This window comes from Crassostrea angulata, chromosome 4 (genome assembly GCF_025612915.1).
Source record: "Crassostrea angulata isolate pt1a10 chromosome 4, ASM2561291v2, whole genome shotgun sequence".
NCBI classification, from domain to species: Eukaryota; Metazoa; Mollusca; class Bivalvia; order Ostreida; family Ostreidae; genus Magallana; species Magallana angulata.
The window spans coordinates 3,031,165-3,049,750 of record NC_069114.1 but is presented as its reverse complement, the minus strand read 5'-3'; the positions used below and the strand labels follow the sequence as shown (position 1 = coordinate 3,049,750).

The window sequence follows — 18,586 nt, the reverse complement described above, 5'->3', positions numbered from 1 at the left end:
CATTGAAATAGAGCTGTGACAAAGGATTTTTTAAACAATCCTTTTATTCGAAGGAGAAATGCTTATTTGATGAAAGAATATTTAGATGTTTTTAAGTTTATATGATATATCTCTTAAAATATTTTTTAAGCTTCCACCTTTAAAAAAAAAGGTAAATATCTTTATCTGTTGAGCCACCTTCTAAGGTGTCTGGATGACTTTTAACACAGATGAAGGTTGTTTTAAGCTGCGTGGTCATAATAATCCGCTATTACGTAACCAGGACATTCTAGTGTACATCATTGTAACACGCTTTTCTTGCTACAAAGACATTGAATGGATGTACACTTAAATTGAAAGCACGGTCATTTTAATAATTTTGAACAATTTGCTTTCTCAAACGTAAATATAGACAATTAACAGCATGTTAAAACGTTCTGAGGAATATCATAGTTAAAATGAAATGTGACAGCAAGAAAATAAAAATTAAGGTATAAATTACGTTTATATTTGTGCTCATGGCACATGAATTAGCTAAGTGTATTCAGATTAGATTGAAGATTCCCATGGCAAACAGAAGGAGAAATTAACACTGAATGTAAATATTATCTTTTTTGCATTTAATTTTAAATTTTTGATGAAGTTCTAATTATAGTTGTATGTTTTTCTTCATTTTCTGTTCTCTTCTCTGTCAATTTCCTCTGTTACATAGAGAAAAAATATGACATTTACTTGATTTCTTCGAAAAATTATTTAAGAAATAATTGACCACTTAATGCATATAAAGATCAACAATTTATAAAGATTCTAAAAATAAAACAACTCCTAACTTTTAACTTTTTAATTTTAACCGTCTTTTTTTCGTTTAATTAATTGAATAACTTTTAACTGAGCTAACCAGGAAAATGATCTTAGCAAAACACTTGTTTTACCTTAAAGATAATTGAAAATCAATTTTATGCTTATGACTAATCCATTCTATCAGACTCTGCTGCAGTTCATTTCTAAAATTAAATATATATAATTAAACATTTTTAACAAGTATTTTAACTATCAAAGTGCAGTTCCAAATCCTACACAAGGCTCAGAATCTAAAGATGTGGAAGAATTTCCATTTCCTAAATCCTCCTATAATGCAAAAAAAAAAAGTTTGCGCAAATTTGTGCTGGTTGCTATTTAGATTTCCAACTCATGTCACAAAAACACTTTTCAATAAGGAACTTTTTACACGTATAAAATAACGTGATTAGATTTCTACAAGATTTTCTAGGATAATGTTTTGTTTTGAAAAAGAATTAACTTTTATAAACTTAATTAGACGACTATTTTGTTTTCCAAGTATTTGGATATATATTTCTTTTAAAATAACACGTTTTTGAGCAAACAAAAGAGTTGATCCAAACAATCAATAATAACGATCTTCTTGACAAAGAAAAGATTTTTTAACGTTGTAAAAAATTATGGGGAAAGTTTTACACATAAAATTGAAAAATGTTGCCGTATTTTTCAAATTAAAGAAAAACTAAAACTCCCTATATACAACCAAAATTAGTTTGAATGATTGAAAACATTAGTTTTGAAAACATTTATTATGTTTTAGTCTTTTTGAACAAACAGCACACACAAATTCTCTACCTGCTACATAAGGTGGACACATACGGTGGACACTTCAAGGAACCACAACGGGCCTCTACCAGGTAAAACAGTTTACCATCTTTATTGGCAGCGCCGCCTTGTATGGTGTCTGGATGACTGTCAATACACGTGTAGGATGTTCCAGCTGCCTGGGTAGGGTGCCCCGCCATAAGGTAGCCATCATATTCCAGCGTCCATCCTTTGTAACACGTTATTCTTGCTTCAATGAAAATGAATACTCATTAAAGAATAAAAGCAAAGAATGTTATAGTCTAAACATTTGCAATTTTACCTGAAATTAGATTAAAAAAAAATCTCAATATTTATAAAGTGCATTATTTGATTTTGTTGTCTTTATAAATAAAACTTCGCTCGTTCAACTATTATTAACTTCTTTTCTACTTTTATTCCTTTTATTTAAAATACATGCTACCAAAACACATTTTTTTATGACTGAAAAAAATATTGCAAAAAAGAATATATTTCAAATAAAGAATAAGTATACACGTAACACAAACATCTTTATCTTTATTTGTCATACTAACCTGGAAACATCTTAACAACTCTTCTTTGGCGAACAAGACAAACAGCGCACGGAACATCGTGCTCATTAACTGTTTTAATATAACCTGTAAAAGTATAAGTTTCATATTCTCCGCCATAAACGTAAGCTTTAGCCCCATTGTGTCCATCACTGTACAGTCCCCATTCTGGATCCCGCGGCAAGCAAAGAGGTTCAACAGCGGCTCCCTTGTGCGTATAATGAGAGCCTCCAGTAAACCCTGCGTAAGAATTTATGGAAAATTAAAAATAGCAGTTTGGAAAATCAATAAACCTTATAAATGAAATGTTGTTTTTAAAACACCTTCCTATATCTCTAACAAAATTCGAAATTGCATGGCATGAAATTCAACTTAATAATAACAAGTATTTAGATATGGAGTATTGCTTTACACTAACATTTCGTGTACTCTTTCTATGACTTTTTCAATTGATCATTATAAAACTAAAAATAATTCAATGCTGGAGATAGATAAATGAAAATGGCAACAAGAAGAGAATTATTTACAATACACAATAATATTTTTTATTACCTGAATAGACTAACTCGGCATTGGAGGGACATGCTTTCTTTCCCCATCTGGTGTAAACTACACTACTGTTACCGGGGTCTGTAAAAATGCCAATAACTTAGGATTTTTTATAATTATATTAACGCTCCTGAAAATGATATAATGAAGATTAATATTTTACTTACGTGTATTTACTTTAGACTTCATGTTTTCTTTAAACTCCTTCATGGATTTTTCGATGACGTTAGTAAAACTTTTGAATTCCCGCCTCAAAGCCTCTACTTGGTATGCTCCTAGAGCAGACGATAATTGTCCAGTTATATAACCCTGTAACATGTCTTTACAACTTCCGGCGTTTGTCTCAGCTTGTGTAGCAGCAACGAGCAATAACAACATAAGGATGTCCATTGTCCTAGTTAAAAATTAAAACCGGGTCAAATGAAAGAAATTGTTTTATTATACATGTTAAAAATTTAATTGGGCTATATGTAGTTCTAATGCGAACAAATATATTCAAAAAGTATACTTGTCTTTCCACTTCACGGAACAGTAAAATCTATGTTTCCTTGCGTTTCATGAACATAATGAATTTAATATATGCAAGGATTACCTTTAAAACGTATTGGCAGAAGTGTTGTCTATCGTTTGTTCGGCACCTTATATTTATATGATAATAAGATAAAGTTGTTAAAATTTTTCTCACTTTTCACGAAATATCTTTATTTAATTGAAATGAGACACTAAAATCGAAATGTAGGTTAGTATGTTGCTGCAAATTTCGTGATCGAAATCATTGTAAAAAGTTAATTATTTCATATCTTCGTTTGCTCAAAATTAAAAATAAAAAATAACAATACCAGCTATTTAATGATATTATTTTATCTTTCTATGTAAGCACGCGGTAATTTAAGTTGATAGATAAGTTTTGACAAATATAACAAAACGTTTTCAGAAATTTTAAAATTAATTGGTTTTTATATTAATTTTTACAAACATTTGCGCTCTAGAACACTTTTAAAACCTGGTGAATTTTTTAATACTGTTTGAAAGAAGAAAAATTAATAAAAACAAAATGTTGATTACATTGTAGTCGTTAAAAACAGTTTAGAACGACACGTGCATATAGAGTAAATTCAATTATTATATTAAGTGTTAAACTTTAATTTATTCAAACTTACATGTATACATTTATGTACATGTACCTGTACATTTAGTATGTCCAATATAATAAAGTTTTAGATACAGTCCTCAGATCTTGAAAAGCTAAAACTTTCGCTCGTCAGGTTTCTTTTTTTTTATGTGCAATTATAACAGAACTCTTATTGATGTTGTCATAATGCTTAATTTCAATTCCCTTTAAATGGATTTTAAACTTACGCACAAATCTAAAATTCAGAAATAAATATCAGTTTAAAACTTCACCAGGATATGAACTTGATTGGTCAATTGATCAAATTCTGTAAAGACTGAAGGGCTTGTAAGAGGATTAGTATCAACTAAATTCTTATCCCAGTGAACTAAATGACAATGCTATTTATTACCTATATTTTCGTTTGAAAAAAATGAATAAAAAGCATCCGTTTGGACTTATTAATTAACCGTGTTTTTATTGCTTACGATAATGAAACCGTCGAGCGATAAGGTATCAGTAATCATTGTGACGTCATCAAAAAGTTAGCTACATGTATTCTAAAATTTCACAAAAGGAAAAAAAAACATTTGCAAATGAATATTACAGTCTACTATATGCATTTTTATGAATGAACTGATACTGAATATCAACAAATATTGATTTTTATTGCTGTCGGTCACATAATACTTTAAATTGCGGTGTAGCTTTTCATCACATGTGTTTTATGGAAAAAGCATTTAAGTAATGTTGTATCGTCAATGTGAGCTAATGATATGGGTTTTCTTTTTTCAGATATACATTTAAAATTCTTATATTGTAGTGTTTTTTAAACATGTTGTCACTAATACTATTTGTTCATAACCCATAACTATTTATTGTATCCTGTTCATTTGTTAATAGTTTTGCTTACCGCTATTCTAAGTTACCCTTGCATTACTCTTTATTGGTTAATGTAAGGTATCTCCTATTTCGAATCTCCAATTTCGTTTATCGAACCTCGTATTTCGAATCTTTAATCTCGAATAAGCTTTCTGGGCGTTTTTACTTCTTAGCTGGCCTCAGCAGACTTCCCTATATTCGTCTTTGTCTATTATATATATTCTAATTTTATTCAAATATCTGAACAGTTCTTAACTCATATCTTTATAGATGAATGTTTTTTGTTAACATATTATACTAGTTATAGATAAAACAATACTTAAATTCAGAGCATATATAAATGAAAAGACATTTAACAATTCACAAATACTTGAAAATTTATGCATAGAGTCTGAACTATGATTTCTAGTTTCACTCAAAGCAAAGGGGTAAAAATAAATCAAGAGGGAATGTACATATGTCGTCACATCTTAGTGTGGATAGGTGAGCAATAATTGCTTTCGTGGAAAACAATTATAAACACTGCAACTTCAAAGAATATTTGGTTTACAATTTCCATAAATTTCTGCTATTGACTTTTATAATTCCTAAATAGCAAATACTAGAATTTTTATTTTCATTTGCTTTGCTTCATAGCACTTCAAATTTGGGTTATTTCAATTGAACAGATCAACAACACCGTATGAGCAATATCTGGCATGGTGTTGTGTTGTTCAATCAATACATCAGTAACATTAATTTGTATGTAAGATGCCATTTAAGTAAATTAAATGATCAACATTGCCGTTTGGGTAGTTTTATTGTTAGATCATCAATGAACAACAAAAAATCAATTTATCAAAATAAATAAGTCAATAATTCAAACAATGTTCGATCAATCAGAAGAAAAATTAATCAAACTAGACACGATCTCGTTGCGAGCAACGAGTGGGTCTTCCATTTGATTATGAATGAATGATAGGGTTAAATCAAAATGTTGACATTTGGTACGAGCTACTATATCAACTTCCTTTTAAAACTAATTTTTGGACCTACATTGCAATATTGAGATTTCCGGAAAAAGTCTTTTTAAACTACAATATCTCAGCAATGCGTTGTCCGATTTTAAAACGGTTTTAAGTTTTGTATTCAGTACAAACATGTCTACAAAACGTATATGCTTTAAAAATTCGAAATTAGAATTCGAAATTTTGGAATCACTTCCAGTGACGACTGGAAGTGGAGAAAGACCTACTCATATTAAAAGTTGATAAGTTAAAAACATACTCTGATGAAAGAAAAAATTGCACACTTTTAATTTGGTAGCAAATTTTGTTCAAATGAAAGATATTTCCATTGACTTCAGATTATTGCATAATTTAAATACACATTTATTTGACTATTTAACTTGTTTTTAAATCCACAAGATTACAAGGTAACGAGCATAGATCGATATTGTAAATAATTTTATTCTGGTTATAATGACTTACTTGATTGGCTTAACAAATTTATCTATATATATATTACATAATTTCTCTGCGTCACAATACGCTGACCGTTTAAAACAAACTAGTCTGCATCACTTTTCATTTAAATTTTGTACAAAATAACGTCATTTATTAAATTATGAACTTAATTCTGAAGATAGTTGTAGAAAATTAAATAATAAGGAATACATTTAATTTCTACTTATGTTATGAGTATTACATAACAAACGGGACATTTTACTTTTTAATAAAAATATATTAGACATATTTGATTTTTTTGGGAAAACTGATAAAATACTTGTGACCGTTTACTTTTTACGGTACATGTAAATAGCAAAACCCAGCGAAATAAACAACTAAAATCAATGATTACGTCAAATAAATCTTAATGTCATTATTGAAATAAAAGGTTGCTGGTGTTACATCACAATGTTATCTCCCTGTAGCTGCAAACCTCATCTAAAAATAAGACGGTTCTATTTTATTTGAATTATTTGTTATAGCTAATTTAACATTATACACAATTTTTCCGGACTGAGATTTGATTTTTAAAATATTTCGGATTTCCGAATTTGGTTTTGTTTTAAGAATTTCGTCGATACACGAGATAAGATTTTTCCTTGTCCGTGTGCTTAATACCATCTACCACGTTCGCTATGTTCGTTTCTATGAGAGAAAATTTCTAAGTTGTTAATCACATCAAGTCACATCACATGTTGTTACATCAGATTATATAAGCTTTTTCAATGATTGAATAAAGATGTGCATTAGCAACAAGTTGCCTCTTCATTGATCGTTATCAGTACAGTATTCATAGATTATTAGTCACCTACCGGTTTTCACCGGAGGGGACTATAGCTTTCCTCTGCATCCGTCAGTCCGTTTGTCCGTCCGTCTGTCCGTCTGTCAGTCCCACTTCAGTTTTCCACACTTTTTTCCTTTATGCGTTTGAGGAATAATATGAAATTTGCTGAACAGCTTCAAAATGTCAAACTACAGATCAAGTTTACACTTTTGTAGCGTCTGGTTGACATATTTTCGAGAAAATTATTTTTTTTATATTCCAATTCTTTAATGTTTGGGTTCGTTATCGAGCTCGGTGTGGACCTTTCATTTTATTGTTTCTAACAAATAAGTTCTGTAAAATAGTGTCAAGCATTGTGTTATAAATTTAATCGACCGGGTATTTTGTATTATTATAATCGTGTTCGTTATCGGGTTAGTCTGCTTAATCGGGGTATAGAAGACGGTAAGAAATTATGTTCTGCATAGCAGTGCATTGTTTTCACAAATTTCTACGAACCGGTAAGGGACGTGTATTGCTTATGCAATACTCTCAGAATGCTTGTTTCAATTGTATTCGTCGGATTAAGATATATTTTAACCATTTCAGGATTCTTTTTTTCTTCTTTCCTTTTTTCTCTTTAAATTTATTCATTCCTTTTCACTTCGATTAGCTTAGTTTAAAAAAAACAATTCTAAGAATAAAAATTGTCTTTCTTTCTTTTATGTATCTTTACTATTAAAATAAAGTTCCAAACAGACACTATCTAAAGATGTTGTCGAAGAATTCTAAACTCGTCCTAAATCCTGCTATAACGCAAAAATAGTTTGTGTGAATAAGTGCTGCTTGTTATTAATGTTGGCAATTCACAAACACATTTCTCAATCGACTGTTTACAAAGATTGTTTTTTACACGTCAGTATGTTGTTATATTTCTAGACGGTTTTCTAGTATCATGTTTTTCTTTGAAACCGAATTGACTTCTATAAACTTAAATACATGACATTTTTTTCACGTCTATTTGAATGTTTCAAAATTGTTTAACTAGCTTTCGAACTATCGAGAGTATAGGTCAAAACATTCAGTATTTGCAATTTTCTTTAATGATTTATTTAAGCCAAGAAATGCAGGTTTTAACGTTGTAAAAATTTTATGGAAAACGTTTCATACATACAACAAAAAATCATAGCCGGTATTGTTTTAAAACAAAGCAGAAGCAAAATTTCCCAGAAAATCAAAACAAAAATATAAAAGATTGAAAACGTTAGTTTTTTTCAAAAAAAGTCATTTTGTTTTAATTTTTTGAACAAACAGCACACACAAGTTCTCTTCCTGCAACATAAGGTGGACACTTCAAGGACCCACAATAAGCCTCTACCAGGTAAAACAGTTTTCCATCTTTTTTTGTAGCGCCACCATGTAAGTTATCTGGATGACTGTCAATACACGTGCATGCTGTTCCAGCTGCGTGGTCGTGATACCCCGCCATAAGGTAGCCCTGATACTCCAGCGTCCATTCTTTGTAACACGTTTTTCTTGCTACAATGGTAATATATCCTCATAAAATATGTTTCCTGAATCGAACTATCTAAATGCAAGCAACGAATATTATAATCCAGATATATGCATTACATTGTAAAAATAAATTTAGAAAATTATTATATTGTTTCAAATAAACAAATAAAAAAACTTAAAATAACAAACACTCTTTTTCTTCTTTTTATTTTTTGTTTTTATCTAAATTGTATGATATCAAAACATAATATTTTGATTTTTATGAGAAAAACTGCCAATATGCATATATAGAATAAGCATACACGTGTAACATACCTCTTTCTTTAATATTTGCAACACTCACCTGGAAACATCTTTACAACTGTTCTTTGGCGAACAAGACAAACAGCGCAAGGAACATCGTGCTCTTGAAGTGTTTGATCGAAACCAATAAAGCTAGAAGTCTCATATTCTGCGCCAAAAACATAAGCCTTGGCTCCATCGTGCCCATCAGTGTACCTCCCCCACTCCGGATTTCTCGGTAAACAAAGAGTTTCTACCGCAGCTCCTTTGTGTGTATAATGAGAGCCTCCAGTAAACCCTGCGCAAACAGTTAAGAAAAAATTTAAAATAGCAGTTTGGAAAATTAATGAATCATCCGAACGAAATGTTGCTTTCAAAAATAACTCCTATATCAACAATAACATTTTACAGCAAAACATTAATTCTGCTAGATATTAAGTAAAATGTGAACTCTTGTTTCAAACTCACCTTTTTTGGATTCTTTTTATTGCTTTTTCAATGAATTATAATAAATACTTGAGATGGGTATATGATAAAAATGTACAAAATAAGGTATCTAAAAGTATCTACGAGACTAATAATGATTTACGAAAAACAAAAATATTTTTCCTTACCTGAGTAGACTTGCTCGGCATTGGAGGGGCACGTTTTCTTTCCCCATCTGGTGTAAACAACACTACTGTTACCGGTGTATGTAAAAATGACAATTAATTTTAAAATATGTTATAATCATAAACAGGTTCTGCAAATGTTAGGATACAAAGTACAATCTTACTAACTTGTATTTACTTTAGACTTCATGCTTTCCTTAAACTCCTTCATTGATGTTTCGATGACTTCAGTAAAACTTTTGAATTCTCGCCTCAAAGCTTCTACTTGGTATGCCCCTAGAGCAGACGACAATTGTCCGGTCAGATAACCATGTAACATGTCTTTACAACTTCCGGTGTTCGTCTCAGCTTATGTAGCAGACACAAGGAACAACAGCATTAGGACTTCCATTGTCTTGAGTCGAATTGTAAACAAGTGACAATTATAAAAGAGACATTCTATGAACATATTAAAGATCGACCATCAGTACTGTACTTGTATTGCAACAAGACAAACTATTATTTGTTTGGTAATGCAAATTAGTCTGTTTAAATAAATATAACGGTAAAATTTATCTTTTGTTGTATTTTATCAGCAAAAATCATACAATACATACAACGTTGTAACAGGAAAGGTGTTTATTTAACAAAATGAATTACCTTACTTCCTATATATATATGATTTGAAAAGTTAAACATACATGTAAACATTTTCTCAATTGTCACGCAATATCATGATTAAATTGAAATCTGAAACTTAATACTCCCATGCTGATAGTAATATCGCGGTTCCCTAATTGTAAAAACGTGTGAATTAACCCAAATGATTATTTATCATGAAAGGAATTCTAGAATGCACGCTGTTCAATAGTCTTCCTTTCTATGACACAACTGGTATAAAAACGACAAAAATTGATATGTTTTTATGTAGGTCACAGAACACTTCACGTTGCGGTTTACTTAAAATCACATTTGTTTTCAATGAATTTTTCTTAAATCACAATCGTTTTCAGACTTGTTTTTATTCAAATAAAAGATAATTTAAACGTGTCGGGCAAAGTAAGTTAGTATGACAGATAAATAATGAGTCAAGCAGTAAGCAGTAATTTGGAAGGTGAAATTTACAAGGAATGTAAAACATTTTAAAGAAATTAATTTGCCACATACTTAATGAATTTGTAGTAGGTAGTATACGATCTTAAAAAAAAACCCATTAAAATTGTAATGAGTGTTTTGCAGTATGTTTTAATCATTTGGATTTGATTTTTTAATGTATAAAGCAACATATCGATTTTTAAATTTTGACAGGCTTGGTTATCGTTCTTAGTTATCTTTTCAAAAAAAGTCATATACAATATTGCGTTGTTAATGACATACAATAGGGTATGTATATAACATTAATTTATGGAATTTATCGACAAAATGTCAGACTTGCATCGTAAAACAATCAATTGCTATAAAGGGTTAATTTTGACATTCCTAAAATTAAAAAGGGGTTCACATTCAAAAAATGTTGTATCATCAATATGAGCAACATGAACCTGGTTATCATTTTAGATGCATTCTAATAATTATGTTTTGGGGTTGTTTTTTATGTAAATGCATTCAACTTATGAGATTGTTGATATATAATTGTTAATATGGTTTCACATTTTTGTTTCCAATCTAACTGTAATTTGCTCTCCCTATCAATTTAAAACAAGAAGTAATCATGATGCTTTTCTGGTTCATATCTTTAAAAGTCAGATTCATTTAGATGAAATGTCATTATTTCTATAACAAATAAGCAAGCTATACATACATACGGAAACATTTAACGTATTCTAAATTTGTTTTCCATTTTAAAAAACTAACTTTTTAGGAACAATACTTTTGAAAACTTAAGTGACAACATATAAGATTAATATTCTTTCCACATATTTCCAAATGTTTTTCTGCGCAGGGCTAGTTTTTGCAAAATGCCGTTTTTATCTCTCAATTGCTATAATTTGAAATTCAAAAATACATTAAAATGGCTTATTATAACACCCCTGTTAGGTAACATAGCAGAGATAAAATGCAATGCTTTATTGTGTAATACATGCACTTGTTTAATATTAATGTTCCCTATTTGTGGTCTCATTTTTACGTTGTTTTTTTTTGTGTTTTTTTTCCAAACTTACAACATAATAACTTAAAATGTGCAACCCGCTTAAAATAATGGAAACATTTTAAATTTCACGTGTTCATGTTCTAGACCCCCATGAATATATAGTCTATATAAACACTCTATTTTATTACAAATCACTATTAATTTAATGGCAGTGCTGGCTGAACAGGAATCGTCACTTACTGCACGTGTTTTTTTTTGGTATTTTACCTATGCAATCCTCAGGTGGCATTGCTTTATACATTTATTGATGTTTATTTCTGTTTGAATAATTGAATGCATCAAATTCCTAAACTTGAACGTTTCTTGGTTTGATATGTTTAAAAATAACCGTTTTCAAAGACAAGTTTTAAGAAGAAATCATCAATTCTAGTAGGAAAAAACAGCATGCATAGAAAAAGAATTGATAGGACACATAATGTGAATGAGCGGACATCAAATATTATACATAAACAAAATAAATTTAGCTAGGTTTGGTAATAAAGACTGTAAATATTATCTGTTTTTCCTGACAAGATAACTATTACAATAAGCGAAGTTCACTGCATGATAAAATAATAAATCAGAAAGACACCGCAAACATTAAATTCTGCAAACAAACATGTACCTATTCTAAAAATAATTCACAAAATTCAAGTACTCAAAGTACAGATATCAAAGTACAGGCTCAATTGGTATGGATTGAAAAACTTTTTATGCTATGGCATTATTATAGACTAAATAGACACATTGAGTCATCATTAATGAATTAACTGAATTTATTTTATTAGAAAGTATTTATAAAATTACAGAAAAGTTGAGTAACATGTGATGTTCAAATTTATCTGCTGTAAACTTAAATGACCAAGATTCATGCTATACATTCTTCGTTCTCTTTTAAGTTGGAACTACATGTACATTTTTGTGCGGTTGTCCAGTCAACATCTGGTACCTTGCACAGTAACTGTAGCTTATTCATTGCTAACGCAGTGAGCCCGGCTAAAAATACAACCGCTAATTGTCTTGAACATCAGCCTAATATTCATACGGAAAATACACAGTTATTATTCACAAGTATTGCGTCTTGAGTTTGTTTAAATAAAAATCAAAACATTTTATAACCCCATGAAAATTTGATCATAAGTTTATTATGAATTTCAAATTGTTTTTTTTTTCTTATCTCGGAAATTAATGATGAACCCAAATTCATGCTTCTGATATTTCCTTTACCTCCAAACTTGCTAAAACTCACCATTTACGTGATATACCTATATCTATATACGACTGACCTAGTGTACATATACATTCCTACTTCAAACGTTACTCTTAAGGATACGGTTTCCAAGCAAGACATACATATGTACACTCTAGAATCTAAAGATGATTAGAGAAGACATTCACACTCGTCCTTAATTAAAGAAAAACCCACTCAATCGTACAAAAGTTAGCAAAATAATTGTGCCAATGTTAGCTAGCCATTATTAAAATACACGGATCACATACAGCTCAGTACAAACTCTCCTGTTGGCAGAAATTGGTTTAATTATCGTATCAATATTTTTATTATCATGAATAAATTGTTTTGAGTGTTTTCTGCTTTTTGGTATCATAATTGCTATTTTTTATTTTGATTGCTCAAAAAATTTACCTGTGTATATACGAATAAAATGAAATCGTCTGCAACCTGTTTTTGTAATTTTGTAGCGTTTTTAAGCCCTTACAGAAGTTCTGTTTAAAGAAAAATTATATTTTTAACACTTAAGGAACATTTACCAGACAAATATTTCCCTATACAACTATATACAATACTAAGCTGTCAGTTCTTCAATGCATGACAAATTACATCCCTTAAACATATCAAAACAAAAATCCGTGAAATCATTCGTGTGATTTTTTCAAAATTCAACATTTTATTCTTTTGAACAAACGGCACACACAAGTTCTCCCCCTGCAACAAAAGGAGGACATTTCAAGGAACCACAATGAGCCTCATCAGGATAGAAGAGTTTACCACCCTTGTAGGTAGAACCACCCTGCAAGGTGTCTGGATGACTATCAACACAGGTGTAGGTGGTTCCGGCTAGATGATTATTACACCCCGCCATAAGGTAACCATGGTATTCTAGTGTCCATCCTTTGTAACACGTTTTTCTTGCTACAAAGACATTGAAGAAAAATTATGGTTAGGACATATAAAATTTACTTAAAATATTAGGAAAATGCAATTACTGTACTCTTTTTCTATCTATTTATCTATCTTACACCCTTTTTTAGACGATAATTAATCATCCTCCTAGGCACCTGACCCTACCTCTATCTATTTGGAGGTCAGTGTTGCTCTGCTTTGAATTTGTATTTCGTTTTAATGGATATTTGAGATGGTTCAAAGTTTGTTATTGTCTTTTTTTCATCAAAACATAATATTTTCATTTTTATGACAAACGAAAATATTGCCAATATACAAAGATAGAATAAGCATACAAGTGTTACATACATCTTTATCTTCATTTGCCATACTCACCTGGAAACATTTTAACAACTGTTCTTTGGCGAACAAGACAAACAGCGCACGGAACATCTTGCTCCTAAAGTGTTAGATCGAAACCTATAAAGCTTTAAGTCTCTTATATTCTGCGCCAAAAACATAAGCTTTGGCGCCATCGTGCCCATCAGTGCACAGTTGCTTCTTAATGAAAATAATATGAGCCTCCATTAAACCTTTTTTTTTTTGTAAATTTTATTTTTTCTTGTCATTAAATAAACATATAAACAACATTTTATCAATCAAAATATAATAGATGCGATAATAATGATAATATTAGCATTGACAAAAGTAGCCACAGAACATGTGCTGGTAATAATATAAAATATTTAAATTAGGTCGTATGCATACATCTTTATGAAATGATAGACATATTCTTTTTTAAGTTACATTTTACGGTACATGTATATTGCTTTAAAAAAAGAAAATAGTGGTAATAATAATAATATTAATAAAAGGGTTTATCACAAAACTCATATATGTAAATCCGAGTACTACTAAATAAATTTGAAGAATTCTAACAGAAAACGTAGATATATGCCGTCTATAGGGATCACCACTTCTTCGTAACAGTTCATTCACATACCCTATAGACAGCGCTACTGGAGGACTGGTTTCCTCGCAGTAGATATTTTATCTATAAATGTATAATTTTATATAATATAAGTTTACATATAGTAATATTTTACAACATACGAGCAAAATCTGTGATATAACTTGCTCTAGATTTGTACGTCAAATTTAAAACAGATGCGTAATTTAACAGAGATGATTTAATATGCGTCTTAAGACCTTCTTCGTTTTCATCTATATTTTCTAATCTACAATACATTTTATACTTATATATTCTCAATGCTATTAAGGATATTAAAAAATTTAATGTTGCAGTTTTTCTATTGTTTTCTAAGTAAAAACCTATAATAATATGTTTCCATTTAACATCAAAAGAAAGAAATTCACTTAATAACCTCCATATCAATAGCACATTTTTACATTCATAAATCAAATGATAACTTGTTTCCATCTTGTTACACATCCTGCACTCTGGTTTCACATCTACCTTCCATTTACATAAATATGCATTATTACACAATATATTATTAAGCAGTCGGTAATTGAAGTCAGATAATTGTTTATCTTCAACTTCTAAAATTTTACAGACATATATTTTTTCCCATTGTTGAGTATCGTGAATTTCAAACTCCTTCGATAGTTTTGTCTGGTAGCAAGGTTTTGTAAACTTCTTTATAAAATTTTTGTAAAAAAAAATTACATTTTTTTTCATGCAAGTTATCATAGCCAGTTTGAAAATGAAAATCTAAACCAATTTTCTTATCCACAAATTTTGTATTTGCAAAATCATATTTTCTCACCACTGATTTTAACACAGAAATAATAGTCTTATATTCACATAACCAATTAGATCTATCTTTCAAAACATTGGTTAAACTTTCTAAAGTTCGAATTTTTCCATTATCATCCAGTATATCTTTCACAAATAGGATGCCACTCTTAACCCAATTTTCAAAAAATAATGCATTTCCTTTGTATCGCATATTACAATTGTTCCATATCGGCTGTCGTACTATATCGACATTTGACATTACATCTAATCGGGAAATTTTACATTCATTTAGAGAACAAAGTATTTCTTTATAAAACAGTGGAAATTTTAGATTGTCAACGTTACTCGAAAATTGCAAAACATACAACACATCATTATTATATTTGTTACAAAAACCGTTCAGTTAGTGTACAGAACTCCTTTTGATTTCAATATTCTTGGTAACCAGGCCGCTTTTAAAGCTTTGGGTTTACTTTCTACATCAATGATACCCAGACCACCATTTCTTACATCGCCGATAAGAGTATTGCGTTTTATTCTTTCTGATTTATTCCATACGAAATTTAATATGAGACGTTGAATTTTCTTTAAGAATTCCTTCCCTGGGAGGCATAAAATAGACGCTACGTATATAAGTTTTGATATAGCTAGTGCGTTAATTATGCAAGACTTTCCAAACAATGTTAATTTTCTTCGTTTCCATGCTTCAAACAGTTTTTCCATATCATTATATATTTTCATCCAGTTTTTGTTGTAACATTCCTCTTTGTCATGCCCTATATATATACCAAGACACTTTACAGTATTTTCAGCGACTTTTATTCCATTAATTTCTCTAAGTGTGTTTTTAAGTCCACCTAGCAATAAAAATTCCGTTTTATTACCATTTATTTTGGATCCTGCGTGATCACAGAACTCGTGTACTATTTTCATAGTGTTTATAAAAGAAATATCATCTCTTACAGTTATTGTCAAATCGTCTGCGTGCTGAATACTTTTAATTTCATTTGAGTTTATGTTAATACCTTTTATGTTTGGATCAATTTTAATTTTCATTGCTAAAATTTCAGCTACAGAGAGATATAAGAGTGCCGATATAGGACAACCCTGTCTAATGCCACGTGACATATTACATGTTTTAGATAGCCAACCATTATTTTTCATTTTAAATGTTGGATTCCTATATAAAATTTCCACCCATTTCATAAAATTATTACCAACATTGTATTTTTCTAACACTTTAAATAAAAAATTCCATTCGACAGGATCAAAAGCTTTTTCAAAATCTAAGAACACTAGTATACCATCTTCATTTTCTGCATTACAATAGTCAAAAATATCTAGAATAAGCCTAGCGTTTTCCCCAATATATCTCCCTTTCACATAAGCCGTTTGGTTTTCATTAATTATTTTTGATAAAACATTTTGCAATCTTTTGGCAAATACAAATGCAATAATTTTATAGTCAGTGTTGGTGAGACTAATCGGCCTGTAATTTTTAATAGGTTTCTTTCACCCATCTTAAACAAAAGAGATACTATGGATAATTTTTGGGTACTTGTAAATTCCTCCTGATCATATATTTCCTGTAAAGCTGCTTAGAATAATGGCCCAATATTCGACCAAAACATTTGATAAAATTCGCTAGATATACCATCAAAGCCAGGAGATTTATCTTTTTTCATCTGAAATACTGCGTCTTTACATTCTTCGTATGAAGGGAATTTATTTAACATCTTTCTATCATCAGCGTTTATTTCTAGAACATCTATATTTGATAAATATTCAATAATATTTTTATTAGGAATGTTTTTAGAAGAATATAGACTTGTATAGAAATTTACCATTTCCCCTATTATAGAGTTTGTTTTGTTTACCGTTTCACCGGTGTGTGACTTTAGTTCTCTAATAACATTCAAAGATTGATGATGTTTTTCTAAATTTAGAAAATACTTGGAATTTTTTTTACCATTTTCAATCCATCTCGCTTTTGATCTTATCTGTTCCTTTTATTTTTTCATCATAAAGTAAATTTAATCTAGCTTCGAGTGATTTCAGTTCCGCGTAGTTAAATTTTTCAGTTGGACCCGTTTCTAGTGCGTCAATTTTCCTTTCAATCAATTTTATATTATCACGAATAGACTTACATTTGTTTCTTGCAAAATATATGGAAAAATCCATTAAACCCGGTGAAAAAAGGTTATGGAAAATTCAAAATGTTTGGAAAAACATAAAATCCTCCAAATCTTTCAAAAATAACTTCAGTATCTACAACAACATTATACAGCAACACCTTCTGCAAGATTATAAGTAAAATGTAAACCCTTGTTTCAAGCTCATCCTTTGTGTACTGTTTCTATTTCTTTTTCAATGGGTTATAATAAATACTAGAGATGGGTAAATGCTAAAAATGTATTAAAAAAAGTATACAAATGTGTCTACGAGACTAATACGACAAACAGAAATAGTTTTCCTTACCTGAATGGACTACCTCGGCATTGGAAGGACATGTTTTCTGTGTACACTACACTACTGTTAACGGTGTCTGTTAAGATTTCAATTGATTTTCAAATATGTTATAATTTATAATCAGGCTTCGGAAAATTTTATGATAAAAAGGTATGATTTTACTTACATGTATTGACTTTAGACTTCCTGCCTTCCTAAACTCCTTCATTGATGTTTCGATGACTTCAGAAAAACTTTTAAATTCCCGCTTTTTACTTGGTATGCTAATAGAGCAGACGACAATTGTCCTGTCAGATAGCAGCGTAACATGTCTTTACAAGTAGTAAAAGAAGGTTTTGAAGTAGGAAGTATACGATGGTCAAACAAAATGCATTGTGGTTGTAATGAGTGTTTTCAATATGTTTTTATTATTTGGATTTTAATAGATTTTTCAATATACACGACAACGTGACGATTTTTTAATTTTGACGGGCTTGGTTATAGCTCTTGTTCATCTTTGAAAAAAAAAGAAATACACAATCTTGCGTTGTCAGTAACATACAATAGGATATGTATAAAATAGGAATTATTGATTTAAAATGTACTTGCGTCGTATTAAGGGAACAATTACTATAAAGTGTTAATTTGGACATTCCTAAATATCTCGTGAAGATTTATCTTTTCATGGAAAAGGGACCTAACGGTGATATATACATATCGTCAGTATGGGCAGCACGAACAAGACTATCATTTTTTATACATTTTGATGATTTTTTTAATTTTTATTT

At 30.0% G+C, this 18,586-nt stretch overlaps 1 pseudogene; it reads right to left on the bottom strand.

The window, feature by feature from the left end:
• Positions 1-1,549: 1,549 nt before the first annotated feature.
• On the bottom strand, positions 1,550-18,134 carry LOC128180535 (uncharacterized; annotated as a pseudogene).
• Positions 18,135-18,586: the final 452 nt, after the last annotated feature.